The sequence below is a fragment of the Microtus oregoni genome, unplaced genomic scaffold, assembly GCF_018167655.1.
Source record: "Microtus oregoni isolate MIOR12 unplaced genomic scaffold, Mior012 000005F_ref0000423, whole genome shotgun sequence".
Taxonomy (NCBI): domain Eukaryota; kingdom Metazoa; phylum Chordata; class Mammalia; order Rodentia; family Cricetidae; genus Microtus; species Microtus oregoni.
Window position 1 is genome coordinate 31,159,973 of NW_024543064.1, and position 25,025 is coordinate 31,184,997.

At 51.2% G+C, this 25,025-nt stretch overlaps 1 protein-coding gene across 6 annotated transcripts in view; it reads right to left on the reverse strand.

Moving 5' to 3' along the window:
• Hivep3 (HIVEP zinc finger 3) overlaps positions 1-25,025 on the reverse strand; it is a 420,584-nt gene that overhangs the window by 95,423 nt on the left and 300,136 nt on the right. Inside the window, exon 1 of one of the 6 annotated variants that reach the window (XM_041651428.1) lies at positions 5,995-6,113. The exons of 4 other annotated variants lie outside the window; for them this stretch is intronic. The gene's annotated coding sequence lies outside the window, so the exon portion shown is untranslated. Of the gene's footprint in view, positions 1-5,994; positions 6,114-25,025 lie in introns of those variants that run through there. One more of the 6 variants, XM_041651425.1, reaches the window with a different exon arrangement.

Consider the following 25,025-nt stretch of genomic DNA (forward strand, 5'->3'; position numbering starts at 1 on the left):
TCCCTGTCAGAGGCCATGGACAGTGTCCAGGAGATGGATTCCTGCGAGGGCATTCACCTGTGAGAACCCATTCTAGATGTGAGTAAGTTGAGGTCTGGAGAGGAACAGTACCTTGCCTGGGGACATGAAAGGCATAGATTTCCTCAACTTGAGTACCTAGCGAATACAGACTTTCTCCTAGTACTTAACTCAGATCTGAGCCCACACACAAGCTCAACCCACCTGGGAATAAATTCATGAATGGCAAGGGGAGGTGGAAGGGAGGCAGAAACGCCACATGCCAGGTATTTACCCCCAGATTCCCCACCCCATTTTCTTGCCTAAGGGCCAGGAGACCAGAGCCTGGACTCGACATGGGCCTCCCAGACTCCCCCTACTCCCTGAGCCACTGGTGGGCATCAAGCCAGGGAAGTGATGTGGACTCTGAGGGCCACTTTGGCTCTCAGTATGTACCAGAGCCAGAGCCATGGGAGGAGGAAGGTGAGGAAGACCAAGGCCTGGGATCTTGTTGTGATATGTGTCCTCCTCCCAAGACTGTCATTTAGAGGAAGCCCTTTGTAGCAGGCAACACACAAAGACTTCAGTTTCAGGGTGTCAACCATTAAATTCACATCAGTGGGGACATCTTGGTTTATAGCTTGGGGTCTTAGTTACACATCTGATTGTGGGGTGGAGGGTCCCCTCTGGAATCCACATGATGGTTACAATTTAACTTCATTGTCAACTTGACTGGATTTGGACTCACCTAGGAGACACACCTCTGGGTGTGTGGGTGTTTCCAGAGAGGATTTATGGAGGAGGAGAGACCCACCCTGGATGTGGGTGGCCCCATCCCTGGGCTGAGCCCCAGCCTGAATGAAAAGAAGGGAAATGGAGCTGAGCTCTACTCGTCATCCCTCTTTCTGTGTCCTGTTCCGCCCAGAGGTGAGCGCACCTGCCATCCCGGCTCTGTGAACCAAGTACACCCTCCCTTCTTCAAGCTGTTCTCCTATGTATTTGGCATACCCGTGACGACACCCGCCCTGCAGCTCAGGGTGGGCACCCCCTCCTAAAGAAGCAGAAACTGAGGTTCAAGAGAGGGGCAGACACATGGTCAAGGTCCCTGGTGAGGATACAGGAGGTGCATACTTTGGTCTGTGCATCTCCACAGCTTGTGTGCTCTCATGGATGCTGTGGGCCTGGGACAAGCATGCTGGAGCCATAGCTAGGGCTGAGTGGAGACAGGAAGCAGATAGAAAGCACATCCGACCTCCTGGGGATCAGTGCTCTGGGCTTCCCTGCCTTGGCGGGGCATGCAGCACCAGGGCCAGCTCCATGTTACCAGACCCAGGGGACGGAATTTGAGACATTGTAGACCCTTAGATGACAGCCACAGTCTCCTTAGTTAAATGATTACTCAGATCCTTTTTTTCCCTCACATCTACACCCTCTTCTTGAAGATTCCAAAGGCTTCTTATGAAATCTGCGCATGGCTTCACAGAGATTATCACACCTCGGAACCCTAGAGGCTTTCCAGCTTAGAGATTCTTTTTTTTTTTTTTCACATTTTCCCAAATCTTTGGCTGTATTGCAATGCTTGTTTCATTTTGTGATCTCCAACTGAACATTTCCTAACCATGGATTAACAATATAGGTACTGACTGCTTTAACAGTATTTATCCAACATAACAAAATAAACTGCAATTTGTTATACTTTTTTTTTACAAAACGTTTTATAAATATTTTTACAAAATGTATACAAAGCAATTTCAAGTGAGACGTACTATACAAATGAAGGTATTTAAGCAAATAAAGCCCACACCACACTGACAGCGAGTGACCGTCCTCTGAGCCAGCCAGCCTATGAGGCCTCCCTAACCTAACAGAGTCTACTAAGTTCTGCAGAGCTAAAGGATTTCCTTCTCGTAATTGCCAGTTCCAATTTTCTTAATAAAGCAACAGTAATGTTGATCGCCACAAAGGGGGGGGGGGAGTCCTGCTTTGATTAATCACAATGATGATCTTCATTCTCACACAGTGCTATTTTAAAAGAACTTGGGACCACAGTGGTAGGATTGAACCTTCTCTCTATTCTGAACTGGCTGTGCAACTGTAGGCAAATCAACTCAATGGCATGCACAAAAACCCGCTATTTGCTGGTAGGATGGCTAAGTGGGCAAAGCTGAAAGCCTGAAGACATGAGTTGACCCCCAGGATGTATGTGTGGAAGGAAAGAAATGACTCCTGAAAATTGTCCCCTGATCTCTATATGGCCATGCACACACACAAGTAAATATATTTTAAAATGTGACTAAAAGTGCTAGATTAGACAGACTGTGGCCACAAAAGTCGATAGGAAAGTCACAGTCCTGCTTAACTCGGATGAGGCCCAACAGCTGGGAAGTGCCTGCTCCGTGTCAGGCCCTTGACACGTTCTCACCTCACCTCACCGAGAGCCTCACGAGGTTGGCTCTCCAGACCTGGCTTTGCAGCTGAGGAAACAGAGGCACAGGCTCATGAGGTGGCTTGGGTGAGCCCACAGCAGTAACAGTGTGTGACAATGTCCGAGCTCTCCTCCGGAGCCCTCCCTCTTTGGCAGATCAGCTCACAGAGCGCAGGGGATAATAGGAGCGAGTGCTCTGCAGCCGATCAAGAGCTGCACAGATGCATGACATCATGGTTATTAATAATGGAAGCAGCACAACCAATCCACCATCCATCCAGATGGACCACCTGAACCGCCTCTAATCGCCTGCACACAGACCACAGGATTCTGCAGCAGGATGGCAGGGAAGCACCCCAGGAGTGCTATCCTTCTGGCATGACTGGGGTGGGGTGGGCCAGATAGAGGGGGCAGTGCTGAGAGAGCAGAGGCAGCCTGGTCTCCAGGCACAGGATGCTTGCAGTTTAGTCTCTGTGAAGGAGCCAAGATGGTAATTAGGCCGTAGATGGAGCGGCAGGCGCCCCCAGAGGATCCTGGCTAGGAATCCACGAGCAGTGGTTAGCTGCCTGGGTCCTCCTGGTGTCCCTTAGCCTGGCCCCCTCTTGCTGCAGGGCCTTAACCTGTTGATACTCTGCCTGACCCTTCACATGCTGCCACAATTCCATTGCTCAGGGCCAAGGACCAGTGTCCAGTCTTAGAATTCCCGAAGCCCCAAGTCTCACTCCTGCACTTTGTTCCTTCTGCTCCCAATGTACTCTGTCCCTTGGCTGTCTGTCTCCACATGGGCACCAGAGCCATGCAGCTTGATCGGACACTCATCATCTTTCTTCCCACCAGAAAGCAGGCTCCTGAAACAAAGGGAGTGAACCGCTTTTACAGCTGGAATCTCTAGATGGCTGCCTAGAACCTGTCAGGTCTTGGGAAAACAGTGCACCCCCTGGGATGCTAGTCTGGGTCACAGCCATCTTCACTGCCAGGGACACCCATGCTTTCCCTCTCCTCTGCACCCATTCTGCTAAGTGGTGGGGTCCTCACCACCTCAGTGTTTTGACAGCCAATGTAAACAAACAGATAACATTACCTAGAGCTGTGATATCCCTTTCCATTTGACCAAATAGCAGTGAAGCAATATGAGCAAATATGTCAGGAACTGAAAGAAAATGGGAGACCCGGAGAACACCAGGCATTGGCTTAGCCTCAAGAGGGTTTCCCCACTCAATCAGGACGCGTCTTGGGGAGCAGATGTGAGCATTCTGCCAACGCTGGGGACATGCGGACAAGGGAGTTTTCTGATGAGTGACTCTTGGCCACAGGCTGGAGCACAACAGGATGGATGTGTGTGTGTGTATATATAAAAGAAGATGTGGGTGTAGAAGCGGATGTGCAAGTGTGAACAGTATACAGTGTGGAGTGTGTAGGAGTGAGTGTGAAGATGTGAGGATGAGTGGATGGTGTGTGTGTGTGTGTGTGTGTGTGTGTGTGAGAGAGAGAGAGAGAGAGAGAAAGAGAGAGAGAGAGAGAGAGAGAGAGAGAGAGAGAGAATATCCACATCTACATGGGCCTATGTATAGAAGTGGGCATTTGAGTCTGAAGTAGGACACAGGCGCATGTGAGAACAAGACTGCTCATCATGGCGTTCTCTGTCATCCCAGCTCGTGCTACTGTTTGAACTTTACATGTTTTACAAATAGTGCAAAGCAGGTACTTGATCAACAGTTCATCTAATAACCAATCGTGTAAAACGATGTGTTTTCCCCATGTACTCTAAAGGTGCCCACATAAAGCAGCAAGGAAGGTTCCAGAAGAGAATATCCTCACGTCAGCACGTAATTCAGTTATTTGAGAGCACTGGATGGGACTCTGGGTTCTGGTCCCCATCCTCAGTTTTCTTTTTTTCTTTTTTTTTTTTTTTTTTTGGTTTTTCAAGTCAGGGTTTCTCTATGGTTTTGGAGCCTGTCCTGGAACTAGCTCTTGTAGACCAGGCTGGTCTCGAACTCACAGAGATCCGCCTGCCTCTGCCTCCCGAGTGCTGGGATTAAAGGCGTGCGCCACCACCGCCCGGCCCATCCTCAGTTTTCTGACAGACAGTTGATTAACTGACTCTGGGAACTGCTCAATGGATTTGGTCACTACTGGGTGACCTCAGGCCACTGTTTGGCTAGCCACTTGTGGCTCTGAACTTCTGCCTATCCTCCACCAAGAGGGCAATTAGAACTCAGCCATCCGTCTGCAACTGACGGCACCGCATCAACTCTGTGAGAAGATTCTGAAGCTGTTTTCCCCCAGAGCAAGCCTATGTAGCTTGAAAAGGGCCCACAGTCAACAAGAGAAATGCTGGGTTTGGCAAAGTTAAACAGGCTCCTGTATTGCAGGACTTTTCAGAGCCTTTAATTTCCCAATATGGATTGTAATTGGCAAACTGGTTAGTAAAGGGCTCGTAGAAACTACCAGACTTACTTAAGCAGGGAAACCTTTACTCATAGAACAGTCTTCAGAGCTAACGCTCCATGGAACACACTGGGAAATCTGCTAGCCAGCACAAAGGACGCTTGTTAATGCCTGCTTCTGTACAAATGATAGGGCAGAAAGGGTGTTCTAGGTCACAGAGCAGAGGCGTGGCAAATGCCTGCCCAGAAATCATTCAAACCACTAGAACCAGCACGTGCACAGAACTTCACAGTTACAAAACCATTTAACTTACAGGTCCTCAGTTCCCCATGGGGAACACTCAGCCCAGTTTTCCAGATGGTAAGAGCACAAATGAGTTAAGTTCTGACCACTGACCTGAGTGAGCCACTGTGGTGTGGGTCACTTGACCGACGGACTCTACCTGCTCTTCTCTGTGGTCTTCATCAAACCGTCCAAGAATACATTACATTTTACAGGCGAGCAACTGTGGTCACTATGCAAAGCCCCTGTAAGAACTCAAGGCTGATGCCACCGCACCTGCTCTGCAGCCACCACCAGTCCTGTCCCAAGCCCAAGCACCCTGCACACGCCAAAGCGGGTAAGGTTGGGTGCTCTTAGAAACACCAGTCTGTGAGGCTCGAGAGCTCCTTACCAATGGCAACACACTCCCTACCATTGCAGGTATGGACCCCTGTGGACCACCACCACTCCTCCCAGCCAAGTGCCATTCTGCCAGGAGGAAGGAAGAACCAGAGCAGGGCTACTTTCACTCTCTAACAGTGAGCGCGCAATGAGCAAAGGCTGTGGGGCTCTCTGACAGTCTGAAACTGATGAGGCCTCCAGCGGAAAACGTGGCCACACAGACGAAACCCATTGAGGTGTGCGGACCCCCACCGAGCATCCCTGGAAAGGGGAGAGGATCAACGCAAGGCCACCGGAGGCTGCACACCTGAGGGCAAATGGGGCTGCGCACCGCAGCGGTGTGTGGACGCGGGAACGCTCGTCACCCTAGGATGATGACAGAAGTAGCGCTGGGGAAAAGCTAGTACAGAGCGCGTGCACCGGCGCAGAGTCGGGACCGCTCGCACCCAAGGGATACGGGAAGCTGGGACCGTCGCGCCCACCTGCCGTGGCCGCGATCGTGCGGGGCGCTCGGTGCTTACCTGCGGCCGACTAGGTTAGGCGCCTCGCGTTGGCTGCGCTGTGCTGCGCCGCGCTGAGCTAGCTGCGCTGTGCTGCGCCGGGCTGCGCGCCCGGCCTCCGGCGGCTCGGCAGCGCTCGCGCTCGGCTCCGCCCGGCTCGGCTCCGCCCGGCGGTGCCCTGGGCGCTCGCTGGCGGCCCACGCGGCGCGGGGTAGGCGCGGGGCGGGCGCGGCTCCGGGCCGCCCCCCGGCCGCTGGGAAGCTCCTTATTTGGGCAGTGATGTCAGGGGAAGTCGCAGGGGCCGGACCACCCACTTCTTTCCATTCTCTACCCAGAGTTTCCTGTTGCCAAGCCAGGGGACCCCCGCTCTCTCCCCGAGGCGAGCACAGCCCGGCCACCAGCTGGTCCGGGATGCCCAGGCAACCGGGGTCATGGAGTAACCCGGCGTGGCGCGTGGCAGCCGAGGTAGGGGCTCTGCGGCTGGGGAATCCCCGGCTCCAGCGGTCGCTGGGAGGGTCTGCTGGGCCGCCTCCACTGTGACAGGCCGTGTCACTGCGGGCGCCGCCCCTCCCTCCGCGCCCGCCCCGGCTCCCGCGCTGTCATTTCCTCTCAGGCTCACCAGAGAGGACAGACAGGGAAGCCCCGGTGACCGCTGCCGCCGGGGCCCTGTCGCTGGGAGCCACGCCTTGGACTCACAGGGCCCGGAGGACGCCCATCGCCTTTTCAGAAGTGCGCTCTGCCAGTAGTCTTCCTCCTAGGTGCTAGCCCTATCCGGGAAGCCTGTGAATTCCCAGGCGGGAATCATCAGCTTTAATGAGTGCTGGGAGCGGAGAACCTGGCGTGTGCGGGTCCGGGGGGGGGGGGGGGCGGTGTAGCTGAGGGCAGGGAGCTCCCTGGGCTCTGACTCAGTGGGCATGGGAGTCACCCCAGGGGCTTCCCAATGGTCAGACCCTACCAGAAGCTTCTGGATCCCTTACCTGCCTGACTTTGAGACCAGAGTGATTGAGTATTTCAGGCAGCCCCCCCATTCGTCCCTACCAGCCGGTGCAAAAGCTGTGGACTTGAGACTTCAGCTCTGTCTGCAGGCTACAGGTGCCTGCGCTGTGCTCAGACCCTACAGGTGTTGAGTGTGAGCTGCCCTGGCTTGACTGACTCCAGGCCTAGCTTGTCTGCCCCGAACAGCCTCAGGACGAGGTTTTGAGGACTAGGGGCAGCCAGACTATAAAGAAAACACACTGTCAGGATCACGAAAGGTCCCCCATTGCTCAGCATGCTGACCAGGCCTTTCTCAGAGAATCCCTAGAGGATCCAGGCCTTTCTCTGGTTCCAAAGGCGATGATCGCAAACGCATCTGGGCCCAAGTGTTTGACCCCGAGTATTCGTGTGCCTTCCTGCATCAGCTCCACCAGGGCCAGTGCTTTCCTGCCAAAGCCAGGTCAGAGCAAACGGGTCATTCCCAGACCACCAGCCTTAACAGAGGGAGCCCCAGATATCTATTGGACACCAGACTCCCAGGAGCTGGAAGGAGGGAGTACACCATGGCTGCAAAGCTTGTAGGAAGTATGAAAGTACATCACCACAGGCCTGCTCACTCGCAACTGCCTGCTAACCCACTATTACCAAGTTTCCTAGTAGTTCTGTGGATGCCCGTTCCCCCACTCTCCCCATCTTCCGGCAGTACAAACCCAGTTCTAGTGGGGCCATGTGCTCTGATGAGCATGCAAGTTCCTCCACTACCAAGTAGCTGCGCTCCAACCACCTGCACCCCAGCCTCAGCTGGCTCCCACTATGAACCAGAGCTTACTTCTTGGGGCCTGTGCACAGTTCCTATCTTCCTGCTGTCAAGCCCACCTTACACAGATCCTTCCCTGGGGCAGGTGTTACAGGACAGATCTTGGACCCCCACCCCTGCCCTGTCCTCACTGTCCTGGTAGAAGCAGCTTTAGGCAGAGAAGTGAACAATTGCTTCTGCCCCAGGCTGGGTGACACCCTCTTTCAAGAGGTGGCTCTGCCCTGCCTCTACCAGAGGGTCTCACGCTGCCTGCACATGTAACTCAGTGGGTCCTGCGTCTACAGATACACCTGCACCTGTTACTGCAGCTGCAGGCAATCCTGAGGGATCCTATAGGGCCTTATAGAGAGCTCTCTGTCTCCCAATGCTGTCCAGTAAATGAAGCATCGTGTGTGTGTGTGTGTGTGTGTGTGTGTGTGCGCGCGCGCGCGTGCGTGCGCATGTATGTGTGCACATGTGTGTGTTGATCACAGAAAGAGCAGAACAGTTGCACACAGAATCATCACAGAGGTTCTGATTCTGCCTCTGCATCTGGACTGGAAGGGGTGGAGGTGTCAACAGGGCCAGACTGGATGCTTGGGAGACAAAGCCATACTGCTGTGGCGTGGTTGCCCTGAGGTTCTTGTCAGATGCTTCCTGGTGCTGCTGACTCGAGTACCCTAGGGTTTGTCTCCCTACTGCTTGCCCTTGACCAACTTCTCTGCATCTTCTGGCAGGCGACTATTTCTCCAGAGCAATTCCAAAGTGAAGAGTCCTGACCTACACATGCTGAGCTACTTGACACTCAGCCCTATCCCAGTGATGGCAGTGCTTCTCACTGGAGACCAAAAGAAGGTCTTTAGGACTCTGGCCTCTGTGCTCAGGGTCATAGTCTGATGACAGGTAGTCTCGTGTAGAGGCCAGGGTCCTTTGTCTGCCTCTTCTCTGTGATTCACCCACGCCCAAACCCCAGGAGCTGTGTGGAACACAACTCAGTAGGCAGGTGGTGCCAGGTGCCATTTCCTTACTTTGGGTCCAGCCCCTGCCTATAGCAGTGCCAGGTCTTGAGAAAGTCCCAGTGTTTGCCCCCAGGAGCCTTCCCACATTTTTTCATTCCTGAGATGTGAATCAAGCGCTTCTCCTTTGCTGGGAACATGCGACATACATGCTGGTGTCCTGGAAGCTCCATCCAAGGATGGAGACTGATAGGCAAACAGATACCCTAACACCCCTTTCATAGTGCTCCTGCTTTCCAAGCTTAAAGTGAGGGAAAGGAAGATACGCACAATGGGGCGGAGCCCACATTCCTTCTAGGGCTATAATTCAAGAAGATGGCAGTCCAGGTGTTCCAGGCTATAATGCCAAATGCTAGTTTCCATGGAAATGTCACACACATACACACACACACACACACACACACACACCACATGCTCTAAAGTCAGCATCACAACACGGAGACTTCACAGATGTGGGACCCAGGGCAGGGCTGGCATCTGAACTGCGATCTAGAATGCCATCTCCATGTCAGTTCCTAACAACCAAACAACAGGGCAGGCTCTTGGAATACACTCTGGTTACTAAGGAGTGGGGGCAGCCACAGCAATCTAGGGAACATTTTCATGGTAGGGGTGAGCAACCATTCGGAGGGTTCTCTGATGTATTTTTATTTAGGTCTTATTCCTAACAGTCATTCCTTTCTTCACCTATCTTCCCCTATGGCTATCATTTTCAGGACTCAGATGCTCTTTGTTGTTTTCTTACTCACGCTGTGTGTGTGTGTGTGTGTGTGTGTGTGTGTGTGTGTGTGTGTGATTCTCTCCTCTTTCCTGGGGAAAAAGCTAGAGGTCTCAACACCTCCTGAGGTCGCTTTGGATTCTCTTCCAGTCTTCCCCATGACCAAGCACTGTGTATCCAGTCCCCTGGGTCAGACTTAATCTGTGACTGTGGATGACAGCACAGGCCTCAAGTTCTCGTGGACCTGGGTTCCCAGGGATGTCACTGATCTTGATTACCTCATTCTGAAAGGATTTTATGACATGTTAACGAGATAGCATGAGGGGTCTTTGAAACAGTACCCAGTATCTGAGAGGGGCTAAGTAAACAGTGTTAATCACTACCTGTTCCTACACTGTGATCTAGAATCCATGCCCCATCCCCCCATCTTGTTTATATATATGAATAGGGGTCTATCATGGCAAATCAAAAACCAGAATCTCTTGTCCATCAGGCCACCAAGTCACAATAGGATCCCCAGCACTCAGCCCAGTCATTTTTCTTTTTTTCCTCCTTTTTTCTTTCTTTCTTTTCTTTTTTTTTTGAGACAGTCTACATGTAGCCCTGGCTGGCCTGGAATTTGCCTATGTAGACCAAATTGCCTTCAAACTAACAGAGATTCTCCTGTTTCTGCCTCTTCCTCCTAATTGTGAGTGAAGGGAAATAAGTCCACCATAACCTGGAAGGCACTCTCAGACAAAATCAAGGGAGATCCTTTCTAGCTCAGAGCCCCTATCTCCTAGTGCCTTTGATAATTGAACCTCAGTTTGCCTATCTAAGCCATCCTATCTTGGCACCATCTCATCTATGCTGCCCCATCTTACATCATAGATCCCTTCGACATTTCTGAGTCTGCTAAGGGCACTTCACAGGCACAACCTGTATTGGCTCCTCACCTATGTCTGCATAGTTGACTACATAGCATCAAGGAATCCCCAGTCCCCCAGGCGGCCCTGGCAGTGTCCAGCGCTCACTCTGCTGGCCTGTCCCCTTGTGTGGTCTTTTCTTCATGGACTAGATGCCACTTTAGCTTCTGTAGATCTCAACACAAGTGCATCTCAGCTCTCGGAATATCACAGATATTCAGAGAATGCTAGCGGTCACACTGTGTCTCGGCAGCCATCCTGCCCAGTAAACAGCCACCACAAGAGGCCATTTAGCCTCCACCCCGTGATTTTCTCAGTGACAGAAGGATCCTTTCCAATTTTGGCTGACACTTGGGCCCAGCCTTGCTCTGGCTTCTCACAAGTATTTCTGAAGGGGACTCCCACAGGGCTCACTCTCCCTATCATGGGGCCCCAGGTGGAGAAGGCAGGGCCTTTGCTTCCAGGAAATCAGATTAGTCAAGCCACACTCTCCTGGCAGCTCTGAGAACAGGCTTTCCCCAGCCAAGGGATTGGCCGGACCATCAATGACAAATGTTCCTCTACCCGTGGCCTTGTGCTCAGCAGCAGAATACAGTATCTGGGGCCTGGATTCACGCAGACTCAGGCACGGGTCCTACCCAACACTTACTGCTACTTAATTCCAACGACTGAATTCGGTTTCTTCAGATGTAAAATGACATCTCAGGCCATGGTTCCTAGGACTAGGTGAGAGCTAATGGAATCAGAGGTAAAAATGCATCTTAAGTACCAAGAATTGAAGCTTATATGTAAAACGTGCTCATTAGAGGAAGTCCCTCCCTCACCTCCAGTCTGGAGACACTGATGACCAAGGCTCTGTCCTTATGGCTCATACAGATAAGGAAGAGAGAGTGTGAGGGTTAAAACACAGGAATAAATACTCGCACACAGTAAACAGTAACAGGTGTGTGTGTGTGGGGGGTGTCTGGGAGTAACAAAAAGGAGAAGGGAATTCTGGGATGGTACTCAGATGACCTTCAGCCAACTGTGATAGATTTGGCTCGTGTGGCCGGCTCAGGGTACAGGTTCAGAGTCAAGGGGTGGGCAGGAACCAATGCCAAGGGGAAACAAATCCTGCCCCTCTGACGGGTAACAACCAGTTCCAGAAAGACTGTGTACTAAGGAAAATAACTATGAGGACAGAAGGAAGGGAGAAGAGAGGAGAAGGGAAGGAGGTGGGGTTGGTTCCCAGGCTACTTTCAGGAGCCTTGTCCAATAACAACAACAAAGGGATGTATGTATCTGGTTCCACCCTGCTGAAACCTTTGTGCTCTTGAGGCAGGAGGGACAGCTCCAGTCTTCCATTCTTCTGCCCCAGGGTCTTCCCAGAGAAGAGCCATCCTTCTCCGGGAAGAGCCTGGAACAGGCAAGGCAGCTCACAAGACTCTAATAACATGTGATTTTTTTCTGCCATGTCTTAGCTTGTGCTGTTCCTTCTGCTTGGAATGCTCTTCCTTGTGTTTCTGTCCCCCTGCACCTGCCCTGCAGCTGCTCTATCCACTCACCTTGACCATTTAGGGAACTCAAACCACCTCCTTCATGTGCTCAGTTTCCTTCCGTTTTTGAGGACTAGATTTAAAAGCTTCCTCCTTCAAAATACTGATTCTATTAAACTATTTCTGCCTAAGACCCCCCACTGAATTGTGTGAGTTCCAAGGGGCAATGCCTGGTGCCTACTGGATGCTCAATACATAAGAAATCTGGAACATTCTCTCCTGGTGCTTTCCCTGTGCAGAATGGGAAGTGGCAGATGCTGCCACTCTGCCTAGGGAGAAGAGCAGCAAAGCCTCCCTCAGTACCCAGGGACTCCGGACTCCTCCTACAATCAGCTACTCTGCATGAAAACAAACTCCCAGAGCAAGCTTCCCCCATCTACCTGGTAATTTCCTGCAACTAGCCTCTCATGTATTGACCCCCTTAAAGTCAGACCAGAAGGTCCCACGGGCACCCTGGAGGACCTGACTGGGTGTCCATGAGAAAGGATTGAGATCTCAGGAGGGGAGGTAGTACGTGTTTGATGGCTAGGTCAGGGTCTGTGATGAGCTTTCACATTCATGGCAAAGGTGTGAAGATAAGATGAAAGATAACAGCTTTGGGGAGGGAGTAAACAAACATACCACGCCTTCTCTCTCATGAGGAAAAAGGATGTATTTATGTGTGGATAAGTATGGATACATATAAACATGAAAATGGAGGGGGCTATTTGTGTGGAGGAAAGAGACCGGTGGAGAGGGCAGGAGGACCAAAGGAGGGAATGGGGGCAAATGTGCCCTAACACTATAGCTGTACACTAAATAATCTTACATTTAAAAGAGCAGTGAGGGCAGAGAAGAGGGAGGGTTAATTTTGTGCTGGATTGGCTGGCATTGGATGTGGCGGCCAAGTTCTGGGTGTGCCTGTGACGGACACGCCCTGGATGAAATTAATCTGTTACTCAGTAGACTGAGTCAAGCATACTTCCTCCCCACCCCCCAAAGTGGCTGAGTATCATCCTGACAACTAGAGCACACTCAGGACAGAGGCTGAGGAAGAGGGGACCCTTCTGCTGGCATGTGGAGCTAGGAGCTGACCAGCCTTGGGCCCAGGCAGAAATACAGAAATATTGGTTCTTCTCTTGACTTTCAGATAGAAACTGACTCCAACAGATTTGGGACTCATTGGCCTCCATAATCATGAGTACCAGTTCCTTACAAAACACACACACACACACACACACACACACACACACACACACACACACACATTTCTCTAGAGATCCCTGCTTATGCAGATGCTGACAGTCGGTTCTCCCAGCTATCAGGATCTTACACTCTCAACTCTCCTACCATTTCCTGCAGCGAGTGAGCATTCCCAACCTCCTCCATTCAGAATCGGCCCCACACACCTGGTAGTACCTCTCTGGCAAAGGGACACACGCAGCAAGCATTCAATATGGTGCTAAGGCAGCCCTTCATAGATTTGGGCACAATCACACCCATACCCTCACGTCATTCCCAAGGCCTTGGTTTCCAGATGAGACACAGAGGTCCACAGGTGACCTGGGGACAGCCCTGGTAGAGGGAGAGTGACCCTGTCTCAGAGGCATGGCCCTCTTCAGGGACCATGATTGGGATTTAGCAAAGACAAGCGTATGCCCTGTGCTTGGATGTTGCTGTCTCCCCTAAACACATGCATGCTGTGACAGTGTTCAGCTGATGTAGGCCAAGCCCTGTTCAGGACACTCTGAACATCAGAGGGAACACGGACCAAAGCCCTACCTCCACGGAGCTTCTACTTCACAGGAAGTGCAGATAGAAACCCAGAGACAGAAAGGACAGTAGCAGAGCTCTGTGCTGTGGTAGGATAGGAGAACGACGACCAGGAGGGCAGGAGTGGGTGACAGGCCACACACCTAAGAGCAGTTAGCATAAGCCTCCGGGAGCAGATGATGCTGGACGCCTGACCTGAAATCCTGTGGTACAGGGAAGGCCCTCACGGACAGAGGGAACTACAGTGCCCTGGGAGGGGGGGGGGAACTACAGGTGCAAGAGCCCCGGGGCTCAGTGTGTCAGACATTTTAGACAGGGTCTCGTGGGCCACTGTGAGAACTGCAGGTTTGGAAGAAATAAATGAGGCTCCTAAACCAGGTTCCACCCTGAACCCCCATGCACCTCTTTTAAAGGGTGTTGTGTATTCCAGGCTAACTAAGGATGATCTTGACCCCCTGATCCTTCTGTGTCCACCTTTTCAGCACGAACTGCAAGCTTGCACCATCATGCCCAATTTCCTAAAGTAGGCTTCAAAGAAATCCACTGATAGCCAAGAACACGGCCCAGCCAGGACAGGATGTGAGAGTCTAAAGGCACCTGAGGGGCCAGAGAGCTGACGAGTGAATACACTTCTTAGAGCACAGGTAGGAGGACCTGAGATCAGATCCGTGGACACACAGGAAATCAGGTGCAGTACCCTGAGTTTGTAGCTTCAGTGCTCCTGTGGTAAGATGTGAGGCAGAAGACAGAGCCCCAGGGACTTACAGGCTGCAGCAGAGAGAGCCTTTGACAATCAAGATGGATGGCAAGGACTGCGACCCCAGGTTGTCTTCTGGCTTTTATACATGTGTCTCTCTCACACACGAAAGAGAGAGAGAGAGAGAGAGAGAGAGAGAGAGAGAGAGAGAGATTCCTTGCAAGAATTATTATGGGACTATTTGTTTGCACTCCCAAGGAAGCTTTCAAAGCTAAAAGTCAGAGAGGAGCCCCCTCGAGGGCTGAGGCCGCTCCCCCTGGGAAGGGAATTTGAGCCCACAGATCAAGGCCAGTAAAGCACCACAAGGAGTCTGCACACTGCTGGCTCTGCTGCCTGTCGCTGTTGCTGCTCAGCCTCAACAGGACACAGGGGCTCTACGTCTTCTCTGCTATATACTGACAGCTGCGAGGAGCAGATCCGCTCCGAAGCCTCCACGAAGCCACAGTCAGCAGCCTAATTTTAGATTGAGCATCTGCTCTTCCGTCCCAGAGGCCGCTCTGTCTGGGATTTGCTCCTTCTGGAACTGGCAGAGAAACAAATCCCATTCTGTGGATACAGACACTGGTGGTGTCCAGAACAGAGCTGGCCCGCAGGCCCCTGCAGTGGGGAATCCCAGGAGCCACGCCATAACCAGACATTCCACCTCTCTCTCATCTTATACCAAATAGCCAGACTCTTGTGGGCACCATCTTCACATTCTACCCTGACTTCTCAGAAAGCTGACAGGTCACATGGGGACCTGCCTCAAACAGAACAGGGCTCCTTGGACAGCAGTGACATCTATGTCTATCTGAATCCACACTGCCAACTTCCAGGACAGGTCCTGAAACATGCTTCCCTGACATAGTTCAGTAAGACACAGGCTGGGGAAGTGGAAGGAAGGCCAGTACTTACTGATTTTCTTAGAGGAAGGGACCTGAGGTTGGGTTTTGAAGATGGGTGGGTGTCTATTAGGCAGGTGGCCATCTATCAGATAGGTGGGTGTCTATCAGGTAGGTGGGTTTCTATCAGGTAGGTGGGTATCAGGTTGGTGGGTATCTATCAGGTAGGTGAGTGTCTATCAGGTAGATGGGTGTCTATCAGGTAGGTGGGTTTCTATCAGGTAGGTGGGTATCAGGTTGGTGGGTATCTATCAGGTAGGTGGGTGACTATCAGGTAGATGGGTGCCTATCAGGCAGGTGGGTGTCTATCAGAGGAGAAACTGAGAGATACCAGGAAAACAGATAAGGCTTAAGGGTGCTGCATGTTGGAGGCTGGCACCAAGGGAGCAGGGAGAAGAAAGATGGTGACTGGAGAGCACCAGACAAAGTGCTTTTAGGTTGGGCTACAACTCTAGGTTAAAGAATGAGCTCTGCCTAGAGGAGGGGACTCTAACGGAAAGCTTGGAGGATAGGTTTTGACAGGTTGGTTTCCCATTTAGACAGCCACCTTCCTCCATGATCTGTCAGGTCCTTCCCCATCTCCTTGGTACATATGGGGGTTGCTCCCAAGTGCAAGGGGGTGCTGGGAAGCTCATTCTAGGCCCTGGTCCCCTCCTAAGCACTAATGTTTCATATCTTACCATTGCCTTGTGCCTCTTGTGCTGGGGCCATTGTTGGGCACCTCTTGGTCCCTAGTGCCCGCAGTAGCAATGGCACCTGTTGCTCTAGGCCCAGCCTGACTACACTATAATGCTTGCTGTCTTAGCATTCTTAAAGAATGACGCACAGCCCAACAGGCTACCACCTGCCTCAGCACTGCCCCAGAGGCACACATGGCTCCATGTGTGAGAAAAGCCCTATTGAGCCCTCTGTCTCACCTTACCCTAACCCTTTATGGGCAGAAGAGCTGACAGCTTGGCTTAGAGCTGTCCACAGAGCTAGGAAGTGGCTAGGACCCTAAAGGATCCTTTCTGTCTATATAGCCTTCTACTTGGCTCCCTAACTCTCTCTACCCGGAGGACAAAGCCTGAGTATTTAGGGCCCAGAGTGGACTGGTAAAGGCATCTTCTGACCTGTTGGGTGGGGAAGCAGAGGCACCAGGAAGAGGAGACCCACCCAGGGGATCCTGCTTCTCTCCCCTTGAGATGGAATGAGTTAAAAGCTTATGTAAAGAGATTTGCAAATAGATCTTACAAAACAACATTTGGATGATTTAAGTGTTAAGGAATCAGAACCATATGGATTAAATGTTATGTATGGTTTTAAAAATTAGAAGGAAATGTACTGAGAACACACATACATATAAAATATGTAAGGACGGGCCACATTTTTAGCTTTGTGGACACGGTGTTATTTGAAAAATACAAGGCAGCACTCATCTGGCTTCCCCCAGACTAGCCCTCCAGGGACCTCTCCCCGCTGCACTCAGTGGGGCTCCATCCCCTTCCTGGGACCGATCTGAGAAAGAGACTTCTGAGAAAACTAGAAAGAAGCCGTAACCACAGGACAGTTGGAGACAAGCAGCTGGCTGAGGAGCAGCTGGGAGATCCCAGAGACCAGATGGGTGGTCTCAGGTGTAAGGGGACAGTGCGAGAATGTGTTTCCCAGGAGGCCTTTGGCTGCCTGCCAGGAGCAGGCGCTCTCCCAGGCCAGCATTTCCCATTCGTCAGTGCTCCCTATTGCGTTTACTTTACCAGTGACCCTGGGAGGAATCATGGTTGTCCACACTGTGCAGGAGGGAGGGGGAAGGCTAAAACTCTGCTTATCCTACAGGCAGTGAGCCCCACTATAGCCTGGCACTTCTGGTCACATGTAGACTTCCTCACACCCTCACTAGATGCAAACAGACCTGAGACCAAGTCTAACTCCTTTTATTATAGGTAATAACATACACACATGTGCACGTGAGATTGGTTGGCCAGTGAGTCCTCAGGATCTGTCTGTCTCTGTCTCCCACCAGTCCAGTTCTCGGGGTATGTCTATGCTCAGATGTCTCCAGCTTTTCCAGAGAAGTGAGTGATCTGAACTCAGGTCCTCATGCTCGTGTGGGAGCATGTTACTGACCAAACTAATTCTCCAGCCAAGGCAAAAAAAAAAAAAAAATATGGCGCTGGCTCCTCACTGCTAAGGTTGATCTGACTGGGTACGGCAGACTCCCTGTGCATGAATAAATAAAGTCTAGTGTGAGTCTAAATTGCATAGGGCGCTGAGTGAAGCGGGAGGCTTATGCTGAGTCGAGTCAAATGAGACCAGCAGAAATGTCCTGACTATGGTGGGGACAAGAGAGGCTGAGAACCCAAAGCCATGGTGTGCAGGTCTCTGTGTTAGGTGCTAGGAGTGGGGTCTCCTGCAGCCCTACCCATCCCTGTGCCTGCTGTGGTCTTGTGCTCCTACAGAGCAGGAAGCACAGTCCTGTAAGACTGAATTCCCCACTTAGCCTCTGAGACACCAGGGCCAGTCCCTGAGCAGCTTGGTCAGGACTGTTAAATGCCACAAAGACAAGTCTGGCCTGACACCAGGAAAACTGGCATGGTACCTACATTCTACAGGACCAGGCCTCATGATCAGGTCTGAGTCTGATGCCTCTTAGATGCTCATAAACTAAGTGACAGATGAACAGAAAGGGGGACAGACAAGCCATTATCTCCTGTCTACCTTCCCTTTACTTCTGGCTCATGACATTGTGACTGGATACCTGGGGAGGCCTATGCCTGGTGGGTTTATTCTGGGAACCCCATACTCTGTTCATTGAGACCCAAAATGTATAGCCTGTGTAGAGTCCTCTGTGGGCCAGGTTTAGTCTGGCATATTTCAAGGACATAGACTTTCCAGGGCAGGCAACGGGGAGCAGGAATGGGGACAAAAGACAACAGACACACCTGCCCACCCGCCTGCATCTCGGGGCTTCTCAGCAGGCATCTTTAGCTAACCTCCTCCCCCCACCAGGCCCACCTGAAGCGGGGCATCAGGACAGTTGTCTTCTTCTGCCCACAGCCTTTGCCTCGATCAAACATGCTGGGAAAACACTGTGGGTCACAGTGTTCTCAGGGGTCCCCAAAATAACCACAAAGCAGGAAGGCAGCTGGGAGGGGCAGGGAAGGGAAACAGCTGCCATTAGAATAACATGAAGATGCCCACCCTAATCCACCCTGTGTTCTGCACCCCATTTTCAAATAGAATTCTCACGACACTGACATGAGGAGCCAGAAGCTCCTCTGAAGCTTTCTCGTCGAGGAGTTTCTGTCTCCCAATTGTCCTTCCTTCCAAGATTTACCTCATGTCCACCCCAGGCACGTCAGTCCTGCTTCAATGCCCCCAGTGGCTTCCTTTCTTCATTTATTGAGACAAGACCAGGTCCTTGCACACTCTCCAAGACTTGCTTCAGCGACTGTCCTGCCACTCTCCCCTCCTCTGCCATCACTCTAGTGGAGGCAGAAGGTATTTTGTGTGAGGGGCTTTCCAACATGCTCTGCCTAGACATCCCTTCCTTATGAGACTGGCTCTTCCCAGCCACTCTGTGTCCCCTTGCATGTCTCCTCCTCACGGAAGCCCTCCCTGACCCCAGGCTGAATCAGGTCCTTGCTACCCACTCCGTAGCACTGGGTCTTTCTCTTACCTTTGCAGCTCATTTTTCTTGTGACTCTCCTATCTGATTTTTAAGTACTCTCATGGAAGTGGGAGCTCCATTATGAAGATGACACATATACACTGCTCACCATAGAAGTCCTGGGAGCTGCTGTGGTGGCCACTACACAACATGGGTTCCCCCCCAATGTCAAGCTTTGGGGTCAGAGACCCAATCAGACTGAAACGGCGTGATGGTCCCTTAGAATCCGCTTACCCTGGGAAAGCAAGAATCACTCAAATCCTGGCATAGGATGGCTTAAAGCGCAGCCTTCAGCAGCAGCTCAGAGGAGGCCACCATGGATGGGGTGCCAGACATGAAAGTGGGGTGCAGAGAAAGACTTGGATTCTACAGGTGACTGTAGTCTCCCGCTCTCTCCATAAAGTCTGGTTCAGACACAGCTACTGTCATAGAGACGGAGAGCCATCAGGCCTTAGAGGCCAGGGGCAGTTAGGGGGCTACCAGTACAGAGGTGACACTCCTCCACCCTCCCGCCCTGCCAGCTTCCGCGCACAGGTTTTACTTATAGACCCAAGAAGGGCCTGGGAGAGGCTGGCTACAGCTGGGAGAGGAAGCGGAGTGGATGCCTCCCAAGTGGATTCCTTGGTCTTCATAGGAATTAATCAGGAATCTATTCTAGTTTCATTTCCTTTTCACTGTGACAGCTACCTCGACAAACAGCGACTTAAGGAAGAGACAGTTTACTTGGCTTTACTATCTCAGGCTACAGTCTACTGTGTGAGGAGGTAAAGACAGGAATTCAAAGAATCACAGTCAAGAGCAGAGAAGGAATAAACACATGGGTCCTTGCTTGTTGGTCCTCAGTTAGCTTTCTCCTTTCTAATATTGTCCAGAATCCCCTGCCTAGGGAATAATACCACCCACGGCAGGCTGGGTCTTCCTACATCGATTAACAATTAAGGCAATGACCCATAAACATGCCAATCTAATCTAGATAATTCCTCATAAGATTGTCTTCCCAGGTAATTCTAGGTCAGCAGTTCTCAACCTGAGGGTCATAACCCCTTTGGGGGTGGAATGACCCTTTCACAGCAATCACACATTAGATAGCCTGCATATCAGATATTTACATATGATTAATAACAGAAGCAGAATTACAGTTATGGAATAGCAGTGCAATAATTTTCTGGTTGGGGGGGTCACCATAACATGAGGGACTGTATTAAAGGGTCACAGCATCAGGAAGGTTGAGAACCACTGTTTTAGGTTGTATCAAGGTGACAGCTAAAACGAACCAGGGCAGAAGCATGTCAGCAGGTCAGCATCTCATCGCACTCTGAAACAGCCTTAGTTTCCTTATCTGTTCGATTGAAGGAATGAGTCAATACAGCCAGGGCAATCGACATCTTTACATCACACTTCCACCCACGAAGTGTTGTCCTCCAGCCCCAGGTGGCAGGTGGCCCGTATTACGCCTGCCCAACCCTCTCATTTTCTTCTTCAGGATGAAAACCCATCTTCTTGCTCCAGCTCCCTGGATAGGACTCCACCACCCCAGCCCCAGTGCCAAGCAGGCTGCCTGCCACAGTCTGCTGGGCCAATGCCAGCAGCTCTCTGGGGGTACTTCTAACTCTTAATAGCCAAAAGCAAAGGTAGCTTTTTCAATCTGGAACTTCAGGCTGAGACATACACACACATGGTTTATCCCTGTCCCCATAACTGTGGTTGTGCTGTCTTAGCTTATTTCTGTTCTTACACCATGGCTATATGGAGGATGAACCATGAGGGCAGCAGGTGAAGAGATGCTTAAAGCAAAAAATAAAGCAGAAGGAAGATCATAAAGGAAACTTAGAATCTTACTGCCAGAGCTGCTCCTGCATCTAGCGGTTCCTGAAGTCCAGCACTTAGCCACACCAGTAGAATGAGTCAATCTCTCTCCCCGATCCCTACAATATTTCTTCTTCATCTCTGGGATGTTGGGGGAATAGTATTTTCATATGTGTGACTTTTGTTTACGCTGCATTTGTTTAACTCTGTGAAGCTGTGTTACTGTGCCTGTCTAAAACGCCTGATGGTCCCAATAAAGAACTGATGGTCAATAGTGAGGCAGGAGCAAGGATAGGCGGGGCTGCCAGGGAGACAGGATAAATAGGAGAATGAGGAGAGGAGGACGTCAGGGGCCAGCCACCTAGCTACACAACAAGTCATGGAGAAAGAAGTAAAGCAAAGTATACAGGAATAAAAAAAAAGGTAAAAGCCCAGAGGCAAAAGGTAGTTGGGATAATTTAAAGTTAAGTAAAAGCTGCAAGAAACAAGCCAAGCTAAGGCCAGGCATTCACACCTAAGAATAAGCCTCCATGTGTGATTTATTTGGGAGCTGGGTGGTGGACCTCTCAAAAAGCCAAAAGAGTAAAACCTCACCCAATTCTGGGAGGCCAGAAGAAATGAAAGTGAGCATGCACTGAGAAAGGACCCTAACCTACGTCCTACCTATCATCCCGCCCAGTCCTCTAAACAAGCCAATGTGGTCACACATGGAACCGTGTGAGGCAAGACAGGGATACAACAGGGTATCCAAGACATGGCCTGTAATCTTGATTCTGCCATACATGGGCTGTGTGATGCAGAGTGCATTTCTTAGCCTCTCTGGGCATGTCTTCTCATCTCTATACAATGGAATAGTGACGTCTGTCTCAAAGGCTGCAGTGTGGGATGATGACACAAAACTCGTGAAAAACTTGAACTTGACCCTGAGCCTCTGTGTGTTAGGCTGCAGGCTGTCCAGGGCAAGGTGGAATAGGGTAGGACATACTCCTCTTGGCCAGCCTTCTGAAGGGTTGGATGGTTTGCACTGCCTTCTAAAGATTAAGTCTGTGAGCAGCTGTGCTGAGTAAATATTTTGGTTCCATCTCCTGGTGAAGCTGCAGTGGGGAGATTTCCATGGAAGGTGGCTGATAGGCGACTCTCCTCTGTTGTTTACTCTTGGCGATCCCTACAGTTCCTGGCAGGCAGCTGTGTCTGCTGCACTCTTGGGCCTCTGGGACCCGGATGCTTGGCTCTAGAGAGGCAGTTGGCTTCAATGCATTAGGCAGCTGTGGCTACCTGCCCCAAACTCAGTGCATTCTCCTTAACCAGTCATAGCCAATGCTGGGGATCCTGTTGGAGGCTTATCCTAACCATCTAAGGGACACTGTGACCCTGGACACTGCAAACCACTGGTAGGAACCCCTGCAAGACACCAGAAGTAGCTTTGTCCTGCTGTCTTTCCAGGCTGACCTCTTGCAGTCCTCTTCCTAGGAACCAAAGCAGAGCCACTAAAGCAGGCACTGTGGGGTTCGAGCAGGATCTCTGTCTCCCACCCACCCTTTAGCCCAGCAGCCTCTAGAGAAACGCCATCTCCACTGTCCAGGGTGCACACCAAGCCTCTTGGTTACAGTGGCGATGATGCCTGTCCTTCCTCCAGCTTTGAGTCAGGTTCCTAGGGCTGCAAGACACTGCAGGCCCTGCCTTATGTCTGGTGAGACTGTGACAGCTCTCCAGCCCAAGGCATGCTCTCAGAGACAAGTCCACTTCCCAGCATGCATATCCCTGAAATGCTCACCCTCCCAGCCTCCCAGGGAGAGAAGGCTTCATAGGAACAGCATCTATCCAGCATGGCAGAGATAAAGCAAAAGGGGATGGGAAGTTGACACATCCAGGCAGGTGCTTAGATGCTGTGGCCTGGGGCCCATGGCTCAGGTGGAGAGGCTCCATGTCAGTCTCAAAGAACCAAGCTAAGAGGAACTCATGCCAAGGCTGAGAACTTGTGATCTTAGAGACTCTCCAGTGCAGACAGAGACTAGGTGCAATGTTCTTTTCCTCATTTTGTTCTGACCTCCCAAAGCCATGTCCTCATTCTTTCTGATACACATCCAATATTTCCTGTGGATCTCCCATTCCATGATGATGCCTTCTGGCACTTGCTTTGTGAATGAGTGCACTCAAGCTTCCTGATGCCAAAAGGACCACAGAGAGGGAAAGGCAGAGCCTGTGCTTGAACCCGTTTGCCAGAACCCAGGTCTACTACTCATTCACCAAGCCACAGCTGCCTCTGAGCACAGAAAAGGCAGATTCCATCTCTGCAGCTAGTAAAGAGGTGCTCACTGACTTTTCTTCTACAGAGGCCCAGAGACCAGCTGCATGATTTGGGGAGGGGTCCAGGGCTGGAAGGTCAGCCTGGGAATTGGGGAGAGCAGTTTATCTGCAAGCTGTGGCTCTGTGGGCCTTGTGCAGGTGAGGGGAACACCTTCTTCTTTCCAGCCTGCTCAGCTCTAGGCTCTCAGATGATCGGAGGCTCACCTTCATCTACCACCGAGTGCATTCTGCCTGGTCCTGGGAGGATGTGGGGAACTGAGTTTTACTTGGGCCAGACCTAATTTTATTACCCACATGTTCTATAGATGCCCTCAGATGATCTCTGATCATCTGTCTCCGCTTCCTAGTGGTCTCAGGGCATCTTCCTGAGCACCTGACTTGAGTACTGTGTCCTAAGGAGAAAGGCCGGTTGAGTTCTCTCCGTTAAGGTATAACCACACAGTTGGACCCCAGGGGCTGTTTCATGTCTGTATCCTGCCTAGAAGATGATGTGGGCCAGGACTACCAAGTCCCTTCTGATTCACACTGGTCCCTATGATGGTGCAGGCCAAGGCAGCTGCAGATAGGACCAGTCCTGAGATGGAGACAATCCTCCCCATCAAGCTGCCAAGGTCCCCAGGCTCTGTCACCACTGAACACATTGATGACAAAGGGGTCCCTCTGGTCTTGGCCACAGACTCAGATTATCACCTCTCTTCAAAACTCTAACTTCAGCAGGGCACTGATTGTTGTAGCAGTGGGAAGGACAGGCTTGGCGCTGTGCTGAGGATGTGACCAACAGTGCCAGCCCCAGCCAGGGAGGTGATCTTGGTTCTACTAAGCCTGCTGACCCGGGTCATACTTCATACATTAGCCTGCTTCTCCCTGAACTGACTCCTGGCTGTCTTGATACCCTCCAAAAATAGGGTAGTATGGAAGGCACAGAAACTGCCCCGTGGCCCTGATTCTCCCCCCGGGTCAATCCCTGATGTCCTCTCCTATGCAGAGTCCCAAATATTTCACACGATGTGCAGAGAGGTCTGCTATGCTCTGTACCATCGCACCAGGAGCCGAAAGAATGAAGTAGAAACAAATTTCTAAGAGGGTCTCAAGCGTTCTTACTACAGTGCGATCAAATGAAGAAAAAAAAAACAAAACAAAAACTCAACAATGCATGGAGTGCAAATTGAAACAAACAAACAAGCCCCCTGTGGAAGCTTGTTGTCTTTTTTGGAAATGATCCCAGCTTCCAATTACGAAGTACTTACCACGTGCCCAGTCTGGGATGCGTGTTTTGAGTCTGCTCCATCCTCACAGCAGTCATCCTTGGAGAGATGACTAATGCCATGCCCACTTCACAGATGAGAAAACTGAGGCTCGTGGTTTGTCTTACTCCAAAGCCTCTATCATTCCTGAGAACCAAGAACTAGCCTGTATGTTTTATCAAAGGACTTTGGAAGATAATTTCCTAGGGGTCTAGGAGTGGCTCGTTGAACTAGAATGAGGTGTGGTTATCTCTCTCTCTTCTTCCCTTCTCCCCTCCCCCCCTGTATGTGGTGTACACATGTGCTGTGCATGAAGACCTAAGATCAGCTGTCTTCCTCTCTTCCCTGAACCCACAGCACACTGTTTCAGTTAGCCTGACTGGCCATCTCCTAACCCCGACCACTGGGGTGACAGATGTGGGCTGCTGTGCCTGGCTTTTATCTGGAATCGAAGCACGAGTCCTCATCCTTTTGCAGTGAGCTCTTTACCCACAAAGCCATGTTTGAAGAATTGGAAGATGTACTCACTGCCTGCATGAGCTTCAGTGTTCAGCAGTTGCTCACCAAGACCAGGCCTTCTACCCCATGACCTGAGCAGTAAATGGCAATAGAGGACAGCTTGTCCCGTCATTAATTCTTTCATGGGTGCAGGTTATCCAGCTAGCATTCTGTGGGCCAGCATGATGGTGGGAATAAGCTGTTTCCTTTCCTCAT